The 11,517-nt window shown below is 46.3% G+C and overlaps 1 pseudogene; it reads left to right on the top strand.

Annotated features, from left to right (window-relative positions):
• Positions 1-3,516: 3,516 nt before the first annotated feature.
• The window catches only part of LOC119267749, a 13,552-nt pseudogene continuing 5,551 nt past the window's right edge, over positions 3,517-11,517 (top strand).

The raw sequence follows: 11,517 nt of genomic DNA on the forward strand, positions 1-11,517 counted from the left end.
GCCCGCCTGCGTGGCCGGGGGGAGCTGCTCCTCGGGCGGCCCCGGACTGGATTCAGTGCCCGCGCCACGAGCTACACACCGGCGGGCGAGCACGGGCCGGCCAGCGGTGAGGCAGGGCGAGCGCGGCGGGGCGGGGCACGCACTGCGGCCAGGGGCGCGGCGGGGCGCGCACGACGTCCAGGGCGGGGCGTCCAGGAGCTCTGAGTCCACGGCGGCCGCACCCACTCACTCCCCCGCTACTCCCGGGCGCCTGAGCCTCCTCGTCGTGCGCCTCGGACGGGACCGTGCCGTGCGCTCTGCAATGTCTTCTCCGACGAGTCCGTCGACCGCAGCGCCCACCGGTGCCAGTGATGCGAACCAGAGCAGCCCGGTGCTGTTGGCCATCTCGGGGCGTTGTACTTCTAGCACACCACATGCTCCGCGATGCCATGCCAGCGCTCGCTCTCCGGGTGCACGGCCCGCAACGTCCTTGCAGGGAGCGGGGCACGGGGCGACTCCTTCGTTGGCATGACCGGCGGCTCGACGTCGGCCTTCGGCTGCTGGATGACTCCTCGAGCTCCTCCACTGACTGGAGGTCGTCGACGCCGCCGCGGTCAAGATGCCACGACGCCGTCTACAACCTGCTCGACGAAATGCCGCCGTCTCCATGGAGCTCAACACTGCTCGTGGGGTGTGCAATGAGTGGAAAATTTTACCCTCCCAGGCCAAACTTGTCGCCGGTAGCCCCTCAGGAGGCGAAAAAAATGCCTCCTGGGGGGCCAACGGCTGGAGATGCTCTAAGCGACCTGGGCCAGGTACTTGTATGTTGATGGGCCTTTTATGGGCTTTCATAGAGACCGCGACAAATAATTGGGTCAAAATAAATCAACATTGTTGGAATTGAACACATGACCTTCTGTCTAGATCTTCGATGTAACAACCAACCTATGTGCCATTCACATTTACTAATCCCAACTCGCTCTAAATATACGAGTGGCATTCCTCATGTCTAGGGCAAGCTAATTAAGCAAATGAGCTAATTAAAGGAAGCATTGTAAGCTTAAATAAAATATTTAAACAGATGTGGCTAATTAAAGAAAGGATTATGGGTAAACCGGTGAAATAATTAAAAAAAGATTATGGTCTTAATAAATAAAATATTCAAATAGATGAGGCTAGTTAAAGGAAGGACTTGAGGTAAATATGTAGGAAAAATAAAAGGAAGGATTTGTAGGGTTCAATGTGTTGGGGCTGCTAAATTAGAAAAGGAAGGATTTGATTTCCGACAAAAACGGGTGAGGACGTCATGGTAATTAAAGGAAGTATTATACCTAAATGAATTCAGTGGGAGATTATGCCTGGCAAAGAAAATATGAACATGGCTAAATTGCATCGTATTTTTTTATGTTCATTTTATAGAAGGATGTTGCGTTGCAACATGTTCTTCATAATGAATCCGGTGATGTGGGATATTATGCTTGCAAAAAACATCAATTTTTCCCGTTGCATCGCACGGGCATATGTGCTAGTAGTAATCTAATGACAGCAAAACATGTGGCTGTCGTGTGGATAGGGTTGGAAACCGCCTCGTGTGGAAAGGACGCGGAGACGCACGATCATACTAGACCGCAGGGCTCGCGTTCTACCGGCTCAGTGTTTAGGGCATGTCTAGCCGTTCGGCCCCCCAGGTCGCCTAAATAGAGCGGCCTGGGGGTGTGCCGGCGCTAGTTCGGCCCCTGGGGGCGACCTAGCTTCCAGTCACGCCCCCAAGCGTCGGCCCCAGGATTGCAGAAATTTAAACTAGGTCGTTTCCGCTCACAAAAGACGCTACAAATCCGGCGATCGGACGTAGTCTGGCGTTACAAAAAACATAGCGCCGCAAGTTCGCGTGCGCAACGAATCACTCGGTGGGGTCGGCTCCAGGCGTTGGCGGAGTCGGCGTGCGCGGGCTCGGCGGTGTCGGAGATGCTTCGGTGCTGGGCTGTGTCGGCGCGGCTTCGTTACTGCTGGGCGGCGATGTAGAGGCGCCGTTCGGGCTTGGCGTCCGTGTGGCCGTGGGCGCGGGAGCTGGCGTCGTCGGCGTCGTCGGCGTTGCTGTCTGCATCTGGTTCAGGATGAGGCCGCGCTCCGCCATGTACCACGCCCTGAGCTGCTCGTCGTTGCTCTGGAGCACGTCCGCCCCGCCCATCAGAAAAGCCATGTCGGTGTTCCTCTTCTTCGCGACGACGTTCGTCCGGAGCAGGTCGACGTTGGTCCGGAGCAGGTCGAGCTTGATGGCGCTGTTCGTCATCAACGACGACCACCGCGCCTCGGTCTTCTCTTCACGTAGGACGGCCCGGGCCTGGGCGTCGGTGAGGCAATGCTCGATGGACTCCTGCACTCGCGCGGTTGCCGCGTCGACGTTTTTCCCCTTCTTTGCCAATTTATGGCCGTCCGGTCGCCCCTCTGACGCGCCCGGAGTCGTCGCGTCCGGCTTGTATGTCTCCTTGGCCTTGTCGAGGGCACGTCGGACTTCCGTCCACTTCTCGCACTTGTCAATGCGCTTGTAGACGTGGAGGTGCTTGAAGTCGGTGTCGCCGAGGTGCGAGAAGGGCAGCGGTCCACGGCGGAGATGGGGCGTCGGTGTGGACGCGTAGGCGGGCGGCGAGTAGTTGCATGGAGGGTACTGCACGCCGACGAAGGCGGGCGAGGGTGTGCGCGTCGCGGGGTGGCCATGGGGGAAGGTCACGTTTGGGTTGAACCCACCGTGCGCGTCGCCATCGGCGTAGCCGGGCGACAACGAACCCCATGGAGATTCGACGCCTTGCTGTCCCCAGGGCGCGTACTGGGCGTGGTTGACGACGGGTGGATTCATCATCCCCGCGTGGTCGACCGATGAGGAAGACGCCGCCGCGCGCGCCGCGTTGTCGCGGGCCTTCTTGGCGATGACCCTGTTGCGCCGGTCGGCGGTGACTGCGTCGCGTCGCTGAACTTCCACCCTTCACTCGGCGTTCGACAGGCCCGGTGGCTTCGATGACGGCGCCCTCGGCTTTCTCTGTTTCGGCTGGGCCACGGTGCCAGTATCGGTTGCCGCCGCGCGCGGCATGGCGGCGACTGGAAGACGAGCGGGAGGGGGTTTGGCGGGAGAAAGAGAGGGAATGGCGGGAGGAAGGCGAGCGAGCGGGAGAGATGCGAGGGAAAAGCGTTAAGAAACGGCGGGAAAAGGCCCTCGGGTCGCCGCCAGGGCGGACCCACGCGTCTTTTTCGCTTGTGCCGGCTCCCCAAGCGCCCCCCAGGGCGCCGGGTTCGGCCTGGGTCCGCCGGCACCAGTTTTAGCCCGAGCCAGCGAAAAACAGGCTTCTGGAGACGCGACTGAGCCGTTTTTTTTTGGCGTCGGTGCAGCAAAAATGTCTTGGGAGGGCCTGTTGAAGGCGCGGCTGGAGATGCCCTTAGCCGGTCAGCCGGAGCAAATCGTTTCCCTAGAATTATTGGGGTCGAATCTACGAGAGAGCGAAACCCTAGCGATAGCGAGCGGGGAATAACATCTCCACTCAACCTTCCCAAGCCAACCCAGTTTTGAAGGGCAAAAAAAAAAGAGAAGGAAAATCTCAACCCCATCGTCTTCTCCACATCGCCTCGTCGCCGCTGCCGCCCCCCGGTTCGACGATGCCGTCGCCTGACGCGGCAACGGGCGAAGCGTCCACCCCCCTCAGCACACGCGTCCGCGCCTTCAAGATACACCCCAATGTCGTCCGTAACTTTCTCGACCACCACATCCGCGTCAAGGACCAGGCCGCGCGCTGCGGGGGCAGCTCCTTCTCGTCGAAGTCGAAGGATGCTGCGAGGATGTTTGGCTGCGTCATCGGGATGAAGAGCGGGCAGACAGTTGAAATCTTGGACAGCCTGGACCTCCTGCTCGACCCCGTCTCCGGAACCCTCTGCCGCGCCTTGCTGGAGAAGAAGGAGCACTGTAAGCTGATAGGCATTTTCAGGATACCCACCCTTGTTAGAATCCTAGGTTTTGTAGGGTTTGATGAGTGCTTGCTTGTTGCGGGTGTGGTTGTGCAGACGAGAAGTTTTTCCCTGGCTCGGTCGTTCTGGGGTGGTATTCTTCTCGGACTATGGCAGCTGAGCAGGATACCGACATGCAAATCCACAAAGCCGTGAGTATTTATTTAGTACAACCATTTATTTGTTCAAGTGCTTAATCTGTGGGAGTGACAAATTTGATTTTGGCTTGAGAATAGTCAAGGAAACACTTACCAAAATGGATGTTTGTGTTATCTGTGCTATACGCTTTAATTGTTGACCCCCCTGCATAACCTTTTTTTTATACTATATCTTTATCTAGTTGATGGATGCCGAGGGAAGAGCTTTCTATATTGTACTAAATCCTGCAATCTACCTCTCCCAGATGGATCTCTGTGTTACTATTTATGATTGTGGTAAGTAAAGTTTTGAACCATTGAATGTATAGCGATTGACTTCTTTTGATCCTTAATTTGACCCTGACTGCGTTATGATACTTCAAGGATTTTATATGTGCTGCATTGACTATTGAGATGTTTGATTTTTGGGTATACATCAGTTATGCATGCTTACAACTTTTGTGAATTGTTAGTACTACTAACTATTAAGTCTAGCACTCAACATCTTATTGAATTGGTATCATCATTAACTTAATTGTTATATAGCAGCAAATGGTATGTGTTTAGTGGCCTGAAGATCTAGTCTTGAAATGATGAAGTTTCCTGAGCTAAATCCTCTTTCTACCTTCTTGTTATGATATGGTGCCTTTTCCTACAAATGTGTATCTATCTATTTGCTAAGTTCCTTCCCATACGCCATTATTTAGCCACATTATGTTCTAGTATGATACACGTAACACTAAGTTCTTAGCTCACAAGTGTGTTTCATTGTGCTAATGTTCTTATCTCGTTTCCTTTCGTGTATTTGTGCTGCTAATGCTTTCTTTATGTTCTGTAATTTCAAGTGTTGGGCGCTACCGATGGGAGTCCTCGGCTCAACCTTGTAAAATTTGACTGTACAACTGAGGTTGGTGTTCTCCTCAAGTGTTTGTTTAGTTATAGGTATTTTCTAACACAAGCTGTTTGAAAGATTTTAGAGGCAGATAGGATATCTTCAGACTGTAGCACTGGTTTCAAACGGTGTTTCCTCTGCCCAAACCGAGCCGTCTGCGATGTGAACCTACTGCCTCTTGAAAAAATGTAGGTGCATACTTTCCTCTAAGATATGTCTTGAACTGCATACATAATGTGATATTGGCAAATGGATGCCACATCTCTAAAATGCCACCATCTTTATGCCAGAAATGGAAGAATAGTGGTGATTAACGCTCGTAATCTTAGGATAGCGAGAGGGCGGCGGGAAGGGCTGGGGAGATATTCTGATGCTTTGGTTGTTATCAATTTCATTGAATTGCTTTGGTCTTATCTGCGCTTGCAGAGCTGTTGCACAACGTCCGCATCAAGCATTTAGGACAATGCTGCTTGAAACACCGTCAGGCTTCGCTATGTTCAGTGTTTCTGCGCGTCTTCTTAAGTATCCTGAGGTACCATACTTATCCCTCCACCCTTGTGTGATGCATAATCTATTTTCCTTCGTTTACATTTGAGCCCTACGCTTCAGCCCTCACGCAGTTTTTTCCTTTTTCTTTCTACAGGAGATATGGTCATGGTTTACTCGTCTAAGTGATGCACATGATGTACAGTATAGCTCCTGAATTTACTTTTTAAATGCTAATTTGTTAGTTTACGTTCTTGGTTTCAATTTTTAGGTTGTTTATTCTAGTTTTTGGACTTCTGTTGGTCATTTCTTATTTTGTGCTCTTTTGCAGTCTGTAAGACTTTTAACATTTTGATGCGTTGCCCACCTAAAATTACTTATTTCAATGCTCATTTGTTCATTTATGTTCTTGGTCTCTTAAGTTTTAGCCTTTTAGGTAGTTTATTCTAGTTTTTGGACTGCTGTTGGGCGTTCACTATTTGCGCATTCCAGCCCTTTAATATTTTGATGTGTTTCCCGTCGTTCTATTTGCAGGCCATATCTACCCTCGGTTTCATTAAGGTTCATGACAAATCTGTTGCCAGGGATAGTGATGTTGGTCCTGGCAAGGACCTGGAAAGATTTATCCTAAAATTCACCACTACACATGCGTTGATTGTTCCAGATGCAGATCTTAAGTTTGTTATTGAGAAAAAACTTGTGAGTTAATGTTTACCCTTGTTGTATTGTTGTATTTCCTTTATTCTTTTATTTGTTTGGAATGAGTAATATTTACCCTAATAGATTCTATTGTTATTTTTCTTCAGAAAGTCATTTGTTGGCTTGATGCACATATTGTTGATGAGCTGACGTGGGGTCTAAAGTATGTCCTAGATAAATTTTTACCTGAAGAAAAGGATAGTCCATGTCATCTCCTACTCAGCAAGGAATTGGAGAAGAAGATCAAATCATATGGATTCAGTGTCTCGCCACAAGTGGTATGTTTTCTCCCCTTGCTACTGTACTGCTACTGACTACAAGCCAAAGCTCCAGATAAGCAAAAGCAAAATTAGAGACCCTAGATTACGAATAGTGGATGTGTAATGAACTTTCAACTAATAAATAAACACATGGGTTAATAAAATGCTGGCCCTTCTGAAATGACAATGCACCAGCGGTTATTTCCTTCCTTAAGCGAACCAACTCCTGAAAATTTAGTAGGGTTTTCATTTACCTTTGTAACAACTTCAAGCACAAGATCCATTTAAAAAGAACCTCACACAGAGAGCATGAGTTCACCACGTAACAAAAGCCCTTTACCCTTGAAGGTACAAATTATCTGTAACACTGACTTTCTTTTCTGCACCCATATGCGTACTGCAGTGATGTTAATTTTTGTGCTGTTCTTGTGTTCCATTGTTACTGAGCCCACTTACAAACGGCAGTGATTTAAGGGTGCTAATTTATGTGCTGCTACTGTGTTTCACGGTTATGCATCATTTTTAATATTGATAGCATAGTAATAACCTGCGTGCGTGTAAAAGAAATTAACAATTATTAGCGATGTACCTCTGAATCAGTAGATGATCTGTCTCTGGGCATGCATTAGAGGAGGCAATGCCATTAGACAGGAACAGAAGTCTGACTAACCTCTCAGCCTGGTAATGCTCGCATTTCCAAAAAGTTCGGTTAGTTCATGTTAAAAGCACTTCTCATGTCCTGTTCAAATATGAAAATTAATTGCTGATCTCCTTAATATATTTTATAATTGCTTAATCTCACTTGGGAGTTCAGGGTGATATTGTTAATCTCGTTAATTCATTTTGATTGCATTTGTAATTAATGTAACTTGGAAGTTCATATTATTTAAAAATATTTAGCAGTGCACAAGAATGAGAACCATCCATGAAATGTGCAACGAAGGTTGCTCCTTGTGTTTCAGAAGGCAATAATGCACTGTGTCTACAACTCTACATTGATGTTAATTTGTACCAGTGCAGGTAGATTGCTAGTAAACTAGAGGATACCCCGTGCGTTGCTGTGGAAATTTGTTGATGAAATTTGGGCTGATATCATGAGAACCAAAATTAGAAATACATATGGCTTACTATATTTGATTATGTATAGTTGTAAAATATTTATTGAATATACGTAGAATAATTAAATGGAAAACATTTTCTCATGCATGGTTGAATGTTGTGGTGGGTGTTTTCCAATGCATGATTGCATGTTGAGGTGGCCTTATCCCATTCATAATTGTATGGTGAGGTGGCATGCTTGCATGTTGAGATAAATAAGTTAGTGGGATCTCTTAGGTATATAGGATTACCTACATTTGATACATATTTATTGATTGATGATTATTTCTACCATCAATATGTAGGAAGAAGGTCAATAATCTTTAGTCTCGAAACCTTGCCATTAAAAACATGTCTTTTCCAAGAAAGATTGTCTTTTCATGAAATTGTTCACTGGATGTCCACCTTTTTAATTACAAACTGCCGATGTGAAATTTAAGTGTTGATGTTTTTCATTGGGTAGCTCGCATGGGATTGGTTGCTGCACAATGACCATGGGGGACCCCTTTGTGCATTAACTTTTAACCCTCCATGCTTTTTATTTGATTCTCATTTTATCCTCGATTTCAGATTGACAGAGAGTTTATAACCACTGTTGGTTACTTGTACGAACTAGAACTTACTTCAGAGAGTCTCTCTGTGTTCTTGCACCATAAATTTGATGACTGCTTTTATGGGCGTCGCCTGTCTGACCTAGAGTTTGCAAAAGCCATTTCAGATAGACTCAAATCCTCCGAGGTTAGTGGAGTTGCTGCAAACTGATAATTCAAATGATAATCAAGCTGTTATTGATGAATAAGACCTGTTTTATTTGTTTTGCACAGGAAATGATACCAAACTATGGCGAGTATAGCAAACAAGACATAGTGAGGTTCACTGATTATGTTTTGGCGGCTCCTGGTTTGAAAAATGATGCTATATTATATCTCAAGAAACTGGAGAGAGCAGCTCGTAAATATCGTTTGGCAGTTCCTGATGAACAGAAAAAGTCCATGGAGTTCTTGCGTAAGACACATCTCCCTCTCTCTACGATTTCCCACCCCATCGCATGTCATGGCAGACAATTTATTTGATGCTATCCCATTCAATTTTTGGTTTATTGCTACTCTTAACAGTAGTAGCTGTATTGACTCTGGGTTTAGGGGAGCGTGGATGAATCATGATATCATTTTCTTGAGTTGTTGCTCTTGTATACAAATAAAGTGCATACCTTCGACTTACTATTTTTTCGTTCATTCACTCATTCGCATTTCTTTGCACATATCTGTTGGAACTTGGTGAGATAATGCTTCTTAATTCATATGTTTCTTTTTGAAGGAAAAGCTGAAGCAAGGGACAAGGAGTCGAAACTTGTAGTTAACATTGAGGCTGCAGCTTCAAAATCAAAGGCTGTGGGAAAAAATAAGAAGGATGATGACATCGATGATTCCGTGAGTTGTTGACAATGTTATTTATAGTCTTGAGTTTTAGAAGTTGCTTGAATGGCACTGTTATGGCCTGTGGTAGGATTTGAGCGAGGATGATAGTGATGAAAAGGAGAAGAAGAAAGACCCAAAGTCTGTTTGATGTGCTTTTCCGTGTTACAGTATTTTCCCTGATGATACCTGACACACACACACTATGCCATGCAGAAGCCAGAGACTAGGAAGAGGGGAGTAGCTGGAAGTGTGTTGAAGATGCCTGCTTCTAATAAGAAGGCAAAGGTCGCAACACCGTCCTGCCAGAAGACAGGTGCGAAATGAGTCTGTGGGGTCTTGCATTGGAGTCTACGTGGCTTTGGTGTTTGATTGTGTGTGTATTTCTTGCATGTGACAACAAGGGGGCTGTCCATGTGGCAGCTCTGCACCCGGCAAAGAATACAGGTCATACCCCTCCAACCAGTGAGAAGTCCCACAAGTTCAGTAGCATGGAAGTCTTGCAGCAAGTAAGTTTCATGGATTCTGGCATTTTGATACAACCTTGAGTTTGCCGTTTACATGAGGAGCCTTGGCGCAGTGGTAAAGCTGCTGCCTTGTGACCATGAGGTCATGGGTTCAAGTCCTGGAAACAGCCTCTTACAGAAATGTAGGGAAAGGCTGCGTACTATAGACCCAAAGTGGTCGGACCCTTCCCTGGACCCTGCGCAAGCGGGAGCTACATGCACCAGGTTGCCCTTGAGTTTGCCGTTTGTATTGATGTCTTCGGTTGGAGTTCATGCCAATTTAAATATCTGTATTGCAATATGTAGGTGGATAATGTACCTTTTTATGTGCAGGTAAAAAAAGAGGTTATTATCGAGAGGATTTCAGCAAGAAGTGCAGATTTATTACCTTGGTGAAAGGCCTGGAATCGTTTGGTGAGTGGTGTTGGTAACATGAGTGCAGTGCCTGTACACTAACTGTTTTGCAGCCGGTGAAGTAAAAAATGATGAACATGACTGTATTTTGAACTATGTGGAAGAGGTTGTTCTGTAAATGCTAGATCCGGGCTTGAGCTAAGCCTGTCTTAAAGTTCCATGATGGTATCTTATTCGATGTCAAGGCTGGCCATATTTTGATAGAGCATGTTGTTTTCCTGAACATTTAGGTATAAATCTGAGTGATGCTTCAATGAAGCTTAGAAAGAAGTTTGCTACTCGAGCCTCGGTTTTCAAGGTAGTTAGTTATCTATGAAATTATGAAGGCTTTTAATCTTTCATTAGGTCTTGTCTAATTATCTCTTCTTTAACATGTTCCCTAGGGCCCAACTGAGAAGGAGCAAATAGCTGTGAAAGGGGACGTATCATGTGATATTGTGGAGTTCATTAGAGATACATGGTCTGACGTAAGTTATTCATCTCTGCATTTTATTATGGTTTACATGTTTTGTATGCTTCCATTATCGGTAGCTTTCTGATCAACTCAAGATTCGTTTGGTTTCACAAGAACACGTGGAAAGCATCAGCCAAGACTTTGCCGGACAAGTCCCCAAATTAAACTACGTGCAGAATAAAACCAACACTAATGCAGATACATGATCAAGATTAAAAAGCTAACACCGGTAAAGAGGCGCACGCAGAGGTTTACATTATCGGTTGCGCATTAGTCATGAAAGAAGCCTTAACACCGGTAGTAAGGAACACTTATTTATCCATAATCCTAAAATCTACTCTCTTGCTTCTGGTTTGTCATAATCTCTCTTTTCTTTTCTCTTAAAATATTGGATTAGAAAGAAAAAAAACACGCATGAAACATGCAGCAACTATCATTGGTCAGTCTGTAAGCTTATTTTTGTATGCAGCAACTTGGCTTTCGCAATCTGTGGCTGTAGTGATAAGGCAAATCAAAGGGGTCAAAAAAGAAGATACAGAATTGTAGCTAATGGGGTTCGTTCGCCCTTGCCTGTCACTATAGCGTGTCAAGTCTTTCAATCACACTTAATCGGGGTCACAGCCCATTTTTGCATGAAGTCCCATGCATGTCTTTCTTTTATGTCATGCAGTCACAGCCCATTTAAATCAGGGTCTTCTTTCTCCTTTAATCCAGCCCACAATTATTTAGTCTCTACTGCATCCTTCGCGTCCAATGCTCCTGGTATTATATTAGTATCAGATAGCCTCTGCCGCATCCTATGAAGTCTAATTTAAATACTCTAATCCATGCACAACAGCCCATAATCTTGTTTAACGCATGCATGCACATGTCCCTCCTATCCATGCCAACAGCCCGCAACTTTGTTTAACGTGCATGCACACATCCCTCATTGCAAGTCCCTCATCCATTTTCATCATCGTTTTTTCTTAAAGCTTCCTGTCGATATTGCAAGCAACTTGCAAACATTAAACCGATGAGAATTGGTTTAAGGGATCGAGGTGGTATTTATTTGATGCAGCAGTGGCTCGCGGAGAAGGCCCAACAGTGCAACTATTTGATGTAGTGTAGGTCCAGCAGTGCAGGTACATGGCCCAATATGGGCGAGAGCCAAAGAAAGAAATATAACGTGCTATGTTTTTAAGGCG

The sequence above is a fragment of the Triticum dicoccoides genome, chromosome 3A, assembly GCF_002162155.2.
Source record: "Triticum dicoccoides isolate Atlit2015 ecotype Zavitan chromosome 3A, WEW_v2.0, whole genome shotgun sequence".
In the NCBI taxonomy this organism is placed as follows: Eukaryota; Viridiplantae; Streptophyta; class Magnoliopsida; order Poales; family Poaceae; genus Triticum; species Triticum dicoccoides.